This window comes from Phoenix dactylifera, unplaced genomic scaffold, assembly GCF_009389715.1.
Source record: "Phoenix dactylifera cultivar Barhee BC4 unplaced genomic scaffold, palm_55x_up_171113_PBpolish2nd_filt_p 000256F, whole genome shotgun sequence".
Lineage (NCBI taxonomy): Eukaryota > Viridiplantae > Streptophyta > Magnoliopsida > Arecales > Arecaceae > Phoenix > Phoenix dactylifera.
The window spans coordinates 537056-552929 of record NW_024067749.1 but is presented as its reverse complement, the minus strand read 5'-3'; the positions used below and the strand labels follow the sequence as shown (position 1 = coordinate 552929).

Here is a 15874-nt window from a genome sequence, read left to right as displayed (position 1 = left end):
GAGAAATCAAATGGATAAGATCAAAGGGTGGCTTTCATCCTTATCCATTCATAACTTACGCCATCCTTGGTTTTCCCTTCACGTATTTTTCATCATCACGCCTCCAGATGAGATCCATCATGCCATCATGATCTCTCATCATCCCATGATGAAGTTCCAATGGCTCCAATCCATGGCGCCATCCAATTTTTCTATTAAGTCTTCATCCGACAGTTTGAAGAAGATCCAACGGTCTAAATTAAATGATTTATCAAATCTAATTTAATTAGACTCAAACCAAGCCAATTAGGTGCCAACTCTTGGCTAACCCATATTAGAACATAATCTAATCGAATTAGATCAATTAAGAATTAGATCCGAATCCAATTCGAATCAGGAGCTAAGGATTTGCAACACCTGCTAGGATGTCTACCTTGCAAACATGATCTAATCCAATTAGACCTTTGATAAGTTTCCTTGTGTGTGACCCATTGGGTTCCATACTTAGCCAGCAATAGGTGTGAGTGCGAGTTAACCCAACTTGATTAGAACTCTTCTAATCGATTTAGGCCCAAACTGCGCGAACCCGAACTTAACAATTAGAATCCTTTCTAATTGGGGATCGAATTAAACTCTTTAATTTGATCAAACTTATAAGACAAGATTGACATCTAGCAACGTATCATGTCTACCCAAAAAATATGAAATTTGGTGGAAATACCAAAAATATCCTTCAGTGGCAAGTTACCGTGCAATTTAATCCTTTAATCAAACTGCATCCCGAATATGTATATGACTATGAATGTATGTCAAACTCAATTTCATATTCATATTTCTCTTAATCTTCTAATGATAATTCGAATCATGAAATATTAGAAACTCTTTCTAATTTTCATTCTGCTTTGATCAAAGACTCCCTGAATTATCATATGATTAGAATAAATGGGATGCGATCTTCTCTTACTAGAAGTGATTGATTTCTTGTTGACCTACTCATAATCTTCGTACACAATTTACCATATCCAGAAGACCCCGTACACAACTTAAAGTTATGAATGAGTGTGAACCAAAATATGGGTTCATGTGCACAAGATACCATGGTGATCTTAGGTCAAAGGATCAGTTGCACAACTCCCACTAAGAGAATCATCTTTTGACATGTAAGTAAGACTTCATGAGATTTATCTTTGTAGGTCAATTCAGTGAACTCATTCTTCCAATAAGCACCTACATCTTTGTATTAGTATCCCACACAAGTGATTGTGAGATCAATCATCCTCTGCATCAAGCATACATAAGATGTGCCAGTCTCTCCGGTAACATTGATCCCCGACTCAATGTGCCAACGACTGGAAATATTTAAGATCAGGATTTTAAGATTTTAGGTCTCACTAGTATGATCTCATCATAGCCCTAAAACCATTGCCCTAATCTAAGGAGTTTATCACAAATATAATCAACAGCGTATGATGAAACACAATGTCTTTATTCATAATTAAATGTCATGTACATGATTTGGACAAATCAAAAGAAAAACCTTTCGTAATACATATTGCGATTGGCTTGTAGGACATCTATTCTTTCAATCTTCCACTTGCACTAAAGCCAATCGCTTTTATATTTTATCCCCATACAATCGAGATGGAGATCGAACTGCTGCTGTGGTAAAGCTTTAGTGAACGGGTCTGCTATGTGGGATCCCTTCCCACAGTAGGTTAGTCGGGTACAGTACTGAGCAGAGTTTCTATTAGCAGCTTGTGCCGCGGTTCACAAGTTACTATTAAAAACTTGTCAATTACTATATCCAATCAACCAACCAATAAAAATTAACACATCCTAAACCTGTTAGTTTAATTAATTTAACTCACTTTAATCATAACTAAAAGCAACCCAAGCTTTCATTTATAACTTAAAGTCTACTATACATAGCTCAAAATATAACAAACTTTACATCTGTCTCAAGTTACTTTATATTCACACCCCACCTATATGCATAATACAAAGGTTTTTCCTTTCACTCAGAGGGGCATGGCCAACCTTCTATGACAAACTTCTAGGATGATGCTGATGCAGTACCTTTATAATGTTATGACTGCCGATCTGCAAAAATTTACAAAAAAAGAGAGGGATGAGACCTAAGTCCCAGTGAGTGAATAATCTGTTAACCAAAAGGAAATAAGAGGTTTCAGCTGTGATATTTATTTACATACATTAAATATAACGTGTTTATGCCACATATGAAACATTTGCATTTGATTTTAAAGCACTTAGATTTCAACCCCATAAGAAATCTGCTGTTTGCCAATAGTACTACAACTAGCAGGAAATAAAGTTGTTGCTTTAAAATAAAGCATTTATAAAATCGCCTTGCTCAAGTCATTTTTTTTTCTGGACCGTAGAGTCCACTTTCCTTCCCTGAGGAATTTGATACATAGAACATTCACATAGGTTCTGAAATCATTATGCTTAAAAATAATACATTTGTTGCTCAGTCATATGTATACATAGTTTAAATATTGAAAATCATGGCTCCCGCGAGCCCTACTACCGGCCACTCGCATGAGGCACCATTCTCATGAGTAGCCCGACGGTCCTATGCATGGTGCTACTACTACGCCCTCCCGGCGTCCCAACTCTACCCCACTGGCACATATCTTTACTACGCCCTCCCGGCGTCCCATTTCTGCCCTACTGGGCACATACCATAGCTACGCCCTCCCGGCATCCCATCTCTGCCCTACTAGGTACATATCATAAACTCTGATGTGATATATCCAAGGTAAAAGTGCAAATATAAATTACAGTAACAAGGTTGGAGTCGACTCTGGAGTACAGGGGTCGACTCCAGAATAGCTTGGAGTCAAACTAAAATGACTCTCTTGGCCATGATAAGGGGTTTTAAGTGGTTCAGTCACTTTGGGATAATCCATTCCCAAACAAGTTCATAAATTTACGAATCAACAAACATGAATTTAAAGTATTTTCAAGCATAGCATATATTTTCCAGATTAGAGCATTTATCCACTGATAGAAAGCAATTTAATCATGAGAATTAATACTTCTTATTTTCATTCTGTAGCATATTCATTCTGAATTTGGAGACATCATTCATTTCTCTAGAATTACAAAATAAACTACCATAGTTAAGAAGAAAACCACTCACCTTGTGATGACTAATGCACCACCCTAGTGCTTGATACTCCCGGCACACTTCCGGGACTCTCTTCTCCTCCTAAACAATTAAAAGAGTTGATCAAAATTATAACCTATATTATACAACATGATTATGCATGTTCCAAAAAGAAATCCAACACCCTCATCTCAACTTTCTGATTTTTACCTTGCTTGTCTTGTTTTAGGATAAATAAAACCTCTCAATTCTCAAAGGTTTCCAAGCTTTTATCTCCCTCTTTGATACCCTGGGTTAGGACTAGAAAACCTTCTATATCATCTATAAATTTTCAGCTGCCTAACAACTACTTAACATCAAAAATAAATCAGAATTCAATTTCCCTGTTTTCAGCTTGTTTGTTCTATTTTCGAGCCAATTAAACCTCTTAACTCCCGGAGGTTCTTAAACAATCAATTCCACCTATTAGTCTCTGTGTTAGGATTAGGAAATCCCTAACACAACCTACAAACTTTCAGCTTTAAATAACAATTTAATCACCTAAAACACAAAGAAATCCCATCGCTTCATTCTGCAGAATTTCAGACTGCTTTCAACAACTTCGGAAGCATAGTTCAAATCCTTTTTCATACCTAAAAATTCATCTAAAATAACTAAAATCTTCCTTTATCACCCTCCTACGTGGGACTCAATTATAATCACTAAAAAGTTTGGAAAACTCACCTGAAATTCGCTGGGAAGCCTGGGTGCACCAGAATTTCTGTATTTCTGTTCTGCAGCCCAACAGCAAGTAGTTGCTCTTCCTCTTTACTTTAAACCTTCTTCCACAAATTATTTGGATTCCCAAGTAGCTCTCTCTCTTCCCTAGCTTCCTCTCTCCCTCCCTGGAGCTTTTTCTGGCCTGATTTGGGCTGGCACCTGCAACCAACAACTAAACTTCTCCTAACGGATGAACAGCAGCAGCACAAGTTGCTGCCTGAAAACATGCTAGACACCCCCCCCTCCTCTTGACACGTTAGCTTCCCAGATACCTAACGTGTCAAAAGAGTGGTTCCCAGCGGTTTTAAAAACTAGGTTTCAGGCCACGTCATGCTTCTTACTTTTTACCGAAATTTTGGACAAATCTAGGTCTGCAGTTTTCTATAATGACAGGCTTCCGAGGGACTCACCTAACTTGTTTTGTTCCAGGCTGTAGGCTAATCCGTTTGAGCTGAAATTTCAACAGTAAATCCCTCACTCAATGTAGATTATGTGTTTAAAATTTTACTTAGATTCATAGACTATATCCAGAGTTATTGCACTCTTAATCCATGGAATCTTAAAATTTTCTGTAACAGCTAAAATTCCGACCTTTTTGAATTGATTTTGAATCAAACTTCCTGGGAAATTCCAATCCAATTTGCATCACAAAATTTTTGATATTCCCTCACCTTTCATGTGCATTCGGATTCTCATAATAAACTAGGTTAAAATCATGAAAATACTTAACAACTAGTAAAAAATTACTTAAGCTACCCGAACCCTGTTTTAGGGTGTTACATGCTAGGTTGTTCTTTGTGTCTACTCATTCAATCACTATATCTTATCTCTTGATAATCTTTCGAACAAGGTGAAAGTGTCTTAGAATGTACTTGGATTTGTGATGAGACATTGGTTTCTTCGCTTGAGCAACAGCTCCAGTGTTATCACAATAAACTGAGACTGGTCTAGCAATCTCAGGAACTACTTCCAACTCAAAGATGAACTTCTTCATCCAGACAGCTTCCTTAGCGGCTTCACTTACAGCAATATATTCTGCCCCAGTATTTGAGTCAGCTACAGTTTGTTGCTTGGAACTCTTCCAGCTCACTGCACCACCATTTAGGGTAAAGACATACCCTAAAGTGGACTTGCTATCATCCGGGTCTAACTAAAAACTAGAATCAGAAAATTCTTAGTTTCAACTCAAAACCTCCATAAACTAGAAAAATATCTTTAGTCCTTCTTAAGTACTTAAGAATATTTTTTACAGCTATCCAATGATCCTCTCCTAGATCAGCCTAGAATCTGCTTGTTATGCCTAAGGCATAGCAACATCAGGCCTGGTACATAGCATAGCATACATTATTGATCCTACTACCGAAGCATAGGGAATAGAATTCATTCTATTCCTCTCTTCAGATGTCTTAGGAGACATCTTCTTAGAGAGACGTATGCCATGACTCATAGGCAAGTAACCTCTTTTACTTCCTTCCATATTGAATCTTTTCAGCACATGATCTATGTACCTAAACTGCGACAAGCCTAGCATCCTTTTAGATCTATCCCTATAGATCTTTATACCAAGTATATAGGATGCTTCTTCCAAGTCTTTTATGGAAAAGCTTTTTGATAGTCAAGTCTTGACCTATTGTAACATAAAAATATCGTTTTCTATAATTAGTATGTCATCTACATACAATATTAAGAAGACAATGGCACTCCCACTAGTCTTCTTGTACATACATGGTTCATCTACATTTTTGATAAAACCAAACTCTTTGACTGTTGTATCAAAACGGATGTTCCAACTCCTCGATGCTTGTTTTAATCCATCAATGGATTTCTTAAGCTTGCAAACTTGATTAGCTCTCCCTCTTGAGACAAATCCTTCTAGCTATGTCATGTAAACCTCTTCCTCAAGATGACCATTAAGGAAGACGATTTTGACATCCATCTGCCAGATTTCATAATCATAGTATGCAGCTATTACAAGCAAAATCCAAATAGATTTGAGCATAGCAACTGGTGAAAAAGTTTCATCATAGTCAATTCCTTGCTTTTGTCTGAAACTTTTTGCCACCAATCTAGCTTTGTAGGTTTCTACTTGGTCATCTGCTCCAAATTTTTTCTTATAGACCCATTTGCAACCTATAGGGTTTACACCCTCTGGTGCATCAACCAAAATCCATACTTGGTTGGTGTACATTGAGCCTATTTCGAATTTCATGGCCTCTAGCTATTTGTCAGAGTCACAACTTATGACAACTTCCGAATAGGTCAGAGGATCATCGTTTTGAACAATGTGGGCTTCATCATTCTCAATGATAAACCCATACCTCTCAGGTTCTTTTCGCACTCTATCTGACCTTCGAAGAGGAGATGTGTGTTGTGGTTGTACCTCATTTATGGGTACATCTGGTTGAGGAATATCTTGTGTCTCCATTTGTAGGTCTTGAACTTCTTCAAGTTCTATTCTTCTATCCTTGCACTTTTCAAAGAAAAATTCTTTCTCCATAAAAGTGGCATGCCTACTTACAAAGACCTTTTGTTCGGTAGGATGATAGAAGATGTATCCTATACTATCTTTAGGATAACCTACAAAAATATATTTATCTGATCTAGCACTTAACTTGTGTCCAAAATTTCTTTTAACATAAGCTTGACAACCCCATATCTTAATATACTTAAGATTAGGCTTCTTTCCTCTCCATATCTCATATGGAGTGCTAGGTACAAACTTAGAAGGTACTCTATTTAATATTAGTGCAGCAGTCTCTAGGGCAAAATTCTAGAAGAAAATAGGAAGATCAGTAAAGCACATCATGGATCGTACCATATCTAATAAAGTATGATTCCTTCGTTCGGCTACACCATTTAATTGTGGCGTATACGGAGGTGTCCATTCAGAGAGAATGCTCTTTTCTTTAAGATGATTTAAAAACTCACTAGAAAGGTATTCACCTCCTCGATCAGATCGAAGAATTTTAATACACTTTCCAGTTTGTTTTTCAACCATACTTTGATACTCTTTAAACTTATCAAAGGCTTCGGATTTATGTTTCATAAGATACACATATCCGAATCTTGATAAATCATCAATGAATATGATGAAGTAAAAGCATCCATCTCTAGCTGGAGTTGTCATAGGACCACATACATCTGTATGCACAAGTTCCAATAACTCACTTGCCATTTCTCCATGTCTAGTGAATGGAGACTTGGTCATTTTTTCCATAAGACAAGATTTACAAGTTCCTAATGATTCAAAATCATAAGGATTAAAGAACTCTTCCTTGTATAACTTGTGTATTCTTGACTCACTAATATGACCTAGTTGGTAATGCCAAAGGAGGATATTATTCACCTCTTCTCTCTTTCTTTTATTATTTTTATCAATGTGAAATACATTGTCATTAAGAGATATAATAAGAAGACTATTTTCCATAATGCCATTGCAATAGACTTTATTAGAAAAAGAAATTGAGCAACCATTGCTCTTTACATTAATTTCAAATCCTTTCTTTAACAAAGAAGGAATAGAAATTACACTTCTAATAATCTTGGGCATATAATAACAATCTTTTTATTTTAGGAACTCTCTCGAAGGTAATTCCAAGTAGTAGGTTCCAACAGCTTCAGCTTGAATGGACTTTCCTCCAGCGTCATAAAGCTCGAAGTCACCTTTTGATAGTCAACTTTAAAGATCACGCAATAGCACGTATCTAGTAGGATAGTGATTACGGGTATCGATCCACAGGGATTGGGGTACAGTTGTTTTCTTAAAAATATTGAAAAAATAAAATTTGTGAAGACTATTAAACTAAGCAATTTTAAAAAATAAATGCAATTAAAATGATATCAGTTTGGGGGAACCTAGGGCCAGGAATTCACCACTAACATCGGAACAAGGGTTAATTATATTTTAATTTATTCTTGGATTAACATGCAAATTGGCTACAAGCCTAATAAGCATTTAAATAAAAATCTCACAAAAGTAATTTAGGAACATCCATCTTTGGTTGGCATGAAATGTCTACCCTAAACTAATGTGGCAGGACACTGCATCTTCCTTAAGCATGGGTGATCTTTTATTAACTTAGTGATCATGAAGAACAGTTGTATAAACGTCATATTTAAAATCACAGAAATTAAATATGAGATAAAAGAGGATATCCATTAAAAACAATAAGTTCATACAACTCCAAGAATATAAAATTAAATACATAAAACCCGTGTCCCTTTGTTAGGGCTGCATCCGGCCCTAGAGAGGAGATCAGCCTTCCATGGAGTCATGGGCGACAGCAGCAGTGGCACAGCAGCGGGCTCCCATTTCTTCTTTTCTTCCTCCCTTCTCTATATCTCTCCTTCCTTCCCTAGCAATTCATTATTTTTTTCTTTTGAGAAGGCATTCCCAAAAAGACCCAAACTTCTCTCCCTCCTCTATTTCTGTGGGATTTGGCCTATGAGCCCGAGCTTGATTCCTGAAGAGGATAAATCTCCTTCTTTTATAGCCTTTGTCGACCCCTGTTATCTCATCACGTCGTGGGAAGATAAGGGCCAAGAAACTGACACGGGCGAGACGCGTAGCAGATTTAATCCGGGCGTTGGGATTATAGTCTGGAAACTGATTTCGTTGAAGAAGTCGGTTGCTCCCTTGGATGCAGAGGATGGCGAAGATGTGGATGTTGAGAGGATCTCGGACGCTGCTAGCTCATGGGATGAGTGGAAGAAATCGCCACTTCTTCAACGCATGGGAGGAGATCTTGGATGCGGCTGGCAGCTGGGAGTTGACCGCGGATGAGATGAAGGCTGGCTTGGGCTTATCCATGGGTGATGGAAAGCTAGATTTGGTTGGGAACAGGGGAGCTGGAATGGATGCGGATGATGGCGTGGATGTTGAGAATATCCTGGTTCTGTTCCTGTGGCTGGGGTCAATCCGAATGCTGGGAAGGCGTTGGATTTGGTTTGGAAGAAGATAAGGATGATAGTTTCGAAGCAGGGGATGGCTGGGAGTTAATCCGGAAGGGGAGTTCTAATCCGTGGATGCTAGAGATCAAGCTGGTTTGGATTTGGAAGAGAAAATATGGAATACATGCTGTGACACAAGTGGATCTCATCCGGAAGTTGGGGAAGATGGAATGAATGAGCTGGCTCTGTTTTGCAATCTGGGATGTTGGGATCTCTTGCATGCATCACAGGAGGATTGGGCATGGCGGATGGCTGGGAGGCTTGGGATTTGAAGGTTGGCAGTTGAGATATAACGGAGCAGGGGATGCGGAAGGGAGTGATCGAAATATGAAGCTTGGGACTCGGCTTGATTCGAACGGGTGAAGAAATCAGGGGAGAGAACCGTTGGGGTTGACTCGGGAGGTTGACGCTCCGGATGAGGTTGAAGAAGCTGGGAGGTGACGTGTTCTGTTTCCATGAAGTTTGGGAAGAAGATCGAAAGCCATGAAGCTGGGATGCTTAGATTTGCTGGGAAGAGAGCATACGGTTGCTAGGATTTGAAGAAGGGATAAGGATGCAAGCGGCTGGATTGGTTCGGAAGAGATGAAGTTGGGGATCTGGTTGGATGTGGGAGGGTGTTGGATTGGCTCACGAAAAGCTGGAAGGAACCGGATGACTTTGATTTGGATCTACGAAGGGGGGGTGGCTGGACATGAGAGGACTCTGTTTAGTTTGGGAGAGGAGGTTGGAAGCTAGAAACGTGGACACACCATATGAGGATTTAAGCTGATTCGGATTCGGAGTGCTCACAGCTAGGATAACATGGGAGGTTGAAATATGGAATGAAGGAGACTTGTTTATGTGAAGAGATTGACTACGAGTATGTGATGCAGGGGAATTAGGATCAATGGCTGAATCAGAATCTGAGAGGATCTAATTCACGGAATGCATATGATTTGGGTCCAGGGATCATCCCAAATGAGTTTGACTCGACCTGCATAGATTAGGCTCAATTAATAATTAAATCAAACTCAAATTAATTTATTAAAATGCAATGATGAAGGTAACACGTTTTTTAGTTGAATTTTCAAAATATGTGAATTAAAATAATGATAGGTGCTATGAATAAAGATATTAATTCATGCATTATTTAGCACTTATCACACCACCCAACCTACATTTTGCTAGTCCTCAAGCAAAATAAAAACTAACTCACTTTCGCAGGAATCGCGATTGCATTTACCGTATGCAATAAGGCTTTAAACCCCTAGGTGGCCCTAGTGGACGAGTTTTGTCTCGTGAGGGTTTCCAGCTTAGATACCCACAAACTGCTGTCGTTACCTAAAGAATTTATTTTACTATTTTATAAAATCTAATTTCAAATGCATAAGTGCTAAAAATTTTAAAAGCACACAAAGTTTTAATTACTAAGTCAGCCCAAATCCTAGGTCAGTATGCAATTTAAGTTGAAGTCATTAAGTTTCTGTTAGAGAGTTGTAAGACTTTTTATACTCGGGTGCTCGGTGAAATCTGGACCATACACAAGCTAAGGCTTTAGATTCCCCAAAATACTGCTAAAGCTAGTAGTTTCCAAGAATTGGTCAGATAAGACCTAATCACTGATTCAAAATCATCCTATCTTGCAGGATTTCGAGAGTTGTGGATGTTTACTTTAATACCTCATGGGCTTTATCTGTAATATTCCAGTTTACTCGAAATTTTTTACGATCGCTTTCAAACTATCATCTTTTTCAAGGTCAATATTACTTTCTCTTTCTTTTTTTATTTTGTATTTATAAATAAATTATGCACTTTTACTCTTGTAATGATTCCTCCGTCTAGCGAGCATTCAGTCAACACTCCCACACCAGATGGCATAAGGTGTTAGGCATCAAGACTTCCCTACGGACCTATGCTCGGGCTCCTCATACAAGCCCGCTGACCTTTGACAATAGGTAGCCCTTTTCAATGTACCTGACTAAATTCACTTTTTTTTTCTTTTTCTTTTTTTTTACAGTAAATCAGATAGGTATGATTCATCAGGACTCAAGGTTGCTACCAGACTTAACAATATAATGTTGAACCTAACCCTTAGAAGTGCAGGCCATGTGTGTTTGTGAAATTCCAAAATAAAAATTATCTTACAACTCGCTAAAAGAATTTTTAATAAAAAGAACTCAAATTGACTTACTGTTGACTAGTCATTGGGCTTTCTAGATTTTATATACTTTGTGTGTTTATCATTTCAGCACTAAGGCATAAAGATTAGATTTTTTTTTTTGTGAAATTTACTCAAAAATGCGAAAATGCGAAAAATTTCTTCAAAAATTCGAATTCTATACCCCCCAACCTAGATCAGACATTGTCCTCAATATTTTTTTTTAATATTATATTATTATTTTTTTATTTTTTATTATTATTTTTTTGTATATTTTTTAATTGTGGATGAAGATATGATGCATATGAAGGATAGAAGCATTTTACCTTAGTTGCATCAGTAATATGAGGAATCCTGCAATAAAAGTAATAAAAAAAACAAAAATAACCTACAAAAATTGGGTTGCCTCCCAACAAGCGCTAAGTTTAACGTCTTCAGCCAGACGTAGCGCATCCTTATCAAATCATATCGGGTTCATGCCGAGTTCTCCAAGGAAGAAAATTTGTGGGAAACTAATTATCGGGCACAGAGTTGACTGCTGCTATGGTCTTTTCTATATCAAAGTCAAAATGGGCCAAGCATGTTTTCAAAGGGTCATCTGCCAAAATATAGGGAAGGGCTTCTTCTAAAAGATCATCCATTTTATCTATTAGGAAGCACTCAACTTCCTTTGCGGGTTGATCAGAGGCACGAAATATATTTAACTTGACCTTCATATTCCCAAAGGATATATTCATCACCCCAGTTCTACAATTTATACTCGCATTGGCTGTAGCTAAAAAGGGCCACCCAAGGATCACGGGGATTTGTTTCTTAGGATTAGGCTCATGTTCCATATCAAGGACGATAAAATCTACTGAAAAATAGAATTTGTCTACCTTGACAAGAATATCTTCAATTATCCCACGTGGTGTTTTTACAGATCGATCAGCCAATTGAAGGGATACCGAGGTTGGTTTTAACTCACCTAACCCAAGTTTCTCATAAACTGAGTAAGGTAAAAGGTTGACACTTGCTCCTAGATCTAAGAGTGCTCGATCAATGAAATTATTTTCTAAGAAATAGGAGATGGTGGGAGCACCAGGATCTTTGAATTTCGGAGGGGTATTGTGTTGGAGAATAGAACTCACTTGCTCAGTTAGGAAGATCTTTTTAGGCACATGTGTCCTAGGAGGAAAATTTGAGAAATTTGGCATAGGAGGGAACTTGTCTAATAGCATCAAGAAGCGGGAGGTTGATTTTGACTTGTTTGAAAACCTCCATCATCTCCTCTAGTGAAGTTCCTTTCTTGCCAAAGGGAGAGGGTGAATTAAGAGCTTCAGGAAATGGAACTTTTAGAATGTGAGTTTTGGCAGAAGGTGGACTAGCTGAAGAAGAAGAAGAAGGTTTTAGATTTTCATTTGACACATTTCTACCCTCTTCTTCACCTTCCTTATTGTTATCCTCCCCAATCTTATTGTCTACTACACGTCCACTCCTTAGGGTAGTCAAAGCATTGGCTTGTTCATGATGAATTGTATTTACTTGATTTTCTTGAGCCATGTATTGTCCCTTAAGATTACTTAGTGGTTGGCTTGGAAGTTTTCCTTCCTCTCGCTTGTTTAATGCATTAGCTAGTTGCCCCATTTGGGATTCTAGCTTGGCGATGGATTGCATGTGAGAGTGCACCAATTGTGTAATGGTTTCCAAACCTTGAAGGACGGTCAACACTTTCTCCTCAAAGGCTGTGTTTCTATGGGGTGGAGGAGGAGTGTATTGAAATTGAGTCGAAGGACGGTAGGGATTAACATTCTGAAATTGTTGAAAGTTTTGGAAATAAGGTTGGAAGTATAGGGAGTCTGCTGCTTCCAAGAGAAATTCGGATGGTTACGCCATCTCGGGTTGTAAGTGGTAGAATATGCATCATTACCGGGTTGGGATTGCGTTTGGGCAGCATTTACTTATTCTTGCACAAATTCAGGAAATTGTGCTGCCGAAGGGCACTCAAAACAGTATGAGACGGACTAGAACAGAGAGCACACACTTGTGCTTGGGAAAAGTTTGGAAGCTGTTCTCTAGACATTAGCTGGTCCAATTTGCGGGACAGTGCATCTACTTTGTCGGATAGACCTATGGACTGGCTAACTTCATATATAGTCCCTTTTCTTTGAGAATTCGGGGTGCTCGACGAGCGGAGGAGGCATGGTGGAGGGAATTTTCATTGAGGTTTTCAAACAACTGCCATGCCTCATGCTCACTCTTAAGCATAAAAGTTTCCCCACAAGAAGCATCAATCATTTGACGATTTCGTTCAGACAACCCATCATAAAAGTATTGCACTAGTTGTCATTTGGGTATTTGATGATGCGGGCATTTTCGGAGTAAGTCTCTAAATTTTTTCCAAGTTTCATGAAATTCTTCTCCGTCAGATTGGGAGAAGCTCGTGATAGCACGCCTAAATTGATTCGTTCTTCCTATGGAAAAATATTTTTTTAAAAATTCATGTTGCATTTGGGCCCATGAAAGAATGGAATTAGCTTCTAATGAATGGAGCCATTGTTTTGCTCTATCCTTAAGAGAAAAAGGAAACAGCCTAAGTTTCAGAGCATCATCAGTGAAGTTCTGAATTTTGACAGTAGTGCAGATCTCAAGGAACTCATCCAAATGTTTGTATGGGTCTTCATTGTTGAGTCCATAAAAAGAGGGAAGCATTTGGATGACACTAGACTTAATCTCAAACTGTACAGCGGCAGTGGTATCAGGTAGTCGCATACAAGATGGAGAGGTATAAATGGAAGGAGTGAAGTACTCCTTTAACAGCTTGGGTTGTTCTTCAGCCATCTCGATAGGTGGAGCAGATCCTATGGTTCTATAGGTGCGGATTTCAGCTCGAAGGGCCCTAATAGAACGCTCTATCTCAGAATCAAAAGGTACTAATTCAGAAGATCTGGACCGACACCCTAGCATACACTAATATTTTTCTAATCAGTCAAGTGCGGTAAATCATGCATTAAAAGAAAAACACATCAATTCCTTATGTTTACCCTAAAATCACTAGACAGCTCCTAACTGGTTTGAAGAGGGCATCTAAGCCTCCAATCTGGTCTAATGAACTGAGTTGACCAGGTAAGCTCCCAGGTAAGTGGGGGGGTCACGATTCGTTCGCAAAGGTCCCACTTAAAAATCACTTGCCTCGAACAGATGAACTGTCTCCCTTAAAGGGACAAAGATTGCCTAGACATCAGCTGAGCCACAGAGCGAAATTGGTGTAACTTTCGGTGATCTTCGTCCTATTGAGCTCGAATGTCCCTAGGAGCCAACGTCTAATTGATTTTAATTAAAGTGATAGCTATGTGTGAATTGGTTCACCTAATTTGGGCAAGAATCTGGTGATGAAATCCAGTTCTTATCTTGTTGGGGTGATTGCCCTTACTATGTGCGGATTAATTGGTGTATGTGTATCAAGCATGCATTCACACTTTTACTGAACTTAAAATCAAACAATCACCACAAAATTTCAAGCAAACTGGGAATCAATTTAAATAAGAAAGGTTTAGAGGTTACCAACGGGAATTTTCCCAGCAAATTTTTTTTTATTTTTAGGCAAACCTCTACAGCATTCCTTTTTCAGCAGTTTCCTTTTTGATCGTCCCAGATTTCCTCTTTCATTTCTGATCAAATAATGCAAAAATTAGTAAGAGAGAAAAAAAAATAAGGAAAGTAACAAAAATAAAAGATAATTTTATTTTATTTTAGATATATATATATTATTTTATTTTTTTTTTTGAAAGTTTTTTTATATGAAAAGAAAAACAACTATGCTAGCAATCCCCGGCAACGGCGCCAAAAATTGATAGTCAACTTTAAAGACCACGCAATAGCACGTATCTAGCAGGATAGTGATTACGGGTATCGATCCACAGGGATTGGGGTACAGTTGTTTTCTTAAAAATATTTGAAAAATGAAATTTGTGAAGACAATTAAAGTAAGCAATTTTAAAAAATAAATGCAATTAAAATGATATCAGTTTGGAGAAACCTAGGGCAAGGAATTCACCACTAACATCGGAACAAGAGTTAATTATATTTTAATTTATTCTTGGATTGACATGCAAATTGGCTACAAGCCTAATAAGCATTTAAATAAAAATCTCACAAAAGTAATTTAGGAATATTCATCTTTGGTTGGCATGAAATGTCTATCCTAAACTAATGTGGCAGGACACTGCATCTTCCCTAAGCATGGGTGATCTTTTATTAACTTAGTGATCATGAAGAACAGTTGTATAAACGTCATATTTAAAATCACAGAAATTAAATATGAGATAAAAGAGGATATCCATTAAAAACAATAAGTTCATACAACTCCAAGAATATAAAATTAAATACATAAAACCTGTATCTCTTTGTTAGGCTGCATCCGGCCCTAGAGAGGAGATCAACCTTCCATGGAGTCGTGGGCGATAGCAGCAGTGGCACAGCAGCGGGCTCCCATTTCTTCTTTTCTTCCTCCCTTCCCTAGATCTCTCCTTCCTTCTCTAGCAATTCATTATTTTTTTCTTCTGAGAAGGCATTCCCAAAAAGACCCAAACTTCTCCCTCCTCTGTTTCTGTGGGATTTGGCCTATGAGCTCCCGAGCTTGATTCTCGAAGAGGAGAAATCTCCTTCTTTTATAGCCTCTGTCGACCCCTGTTATCTCATCACGTCGTGGGAAGATAAGGGCCAAGAAACTGACACGGGCGAGACACGTAGCAGATTTAATCCGGGCGTTGGGATTATAGTCTGGAAACTGATTTCGTTGAAGAAGTCGGTTGCTCCCTTGGATGCAGAGGATGGCGAAGACGTGGATGTTGAGAGGATCTCGGACGCTGCTAGCTCATGGGATGAGTGGAAGAAATCGCCACTTCTTCAACGCGTGGGAGGAGATCTTGGACGCGGCT

The 15874-nt window shown here is 38.3% G+C and overlaps 2 long non-coding RNA genes across 2 annotated transcripts; both read right to left on the bottom strand.

The window, feature by feature from the left end:
* Positions 1 to 1852: 1852 nt before the first annotated feature.
* Positions 1853 to 4031, bottom strand: LOC120105315. The gene is made up of 3 exons (XR_005507692.1): positions 3833 to 4031; positions 3143 to 3211; positions 1853 to 2079 (listed from the first exon to the last, which is right to left on the bottom strand). It is a non-coding gene; the product is annotated as an uncharacterized LOC120105315 (long non-coding RNA).
* A 4227-nt stretch (positions 4032 to 8258) lies between these two features.
* LOC120105318 lies at positions 8259 to 14535 on the bottom strand. The gene is made up of 2 exons (XR_005507695.1): positions 14499 to 14535; positions 8259 to 9791 (listed from the first exon to the last, which is right to left on the bottom strand). It is a non-coding gene; the product is annotated as an uncharacterized LOC120105318 (long non-coding RNA).
* Between the last annotated feature and the right edge of the window lie 1339 nt (positions 14536 to 15874).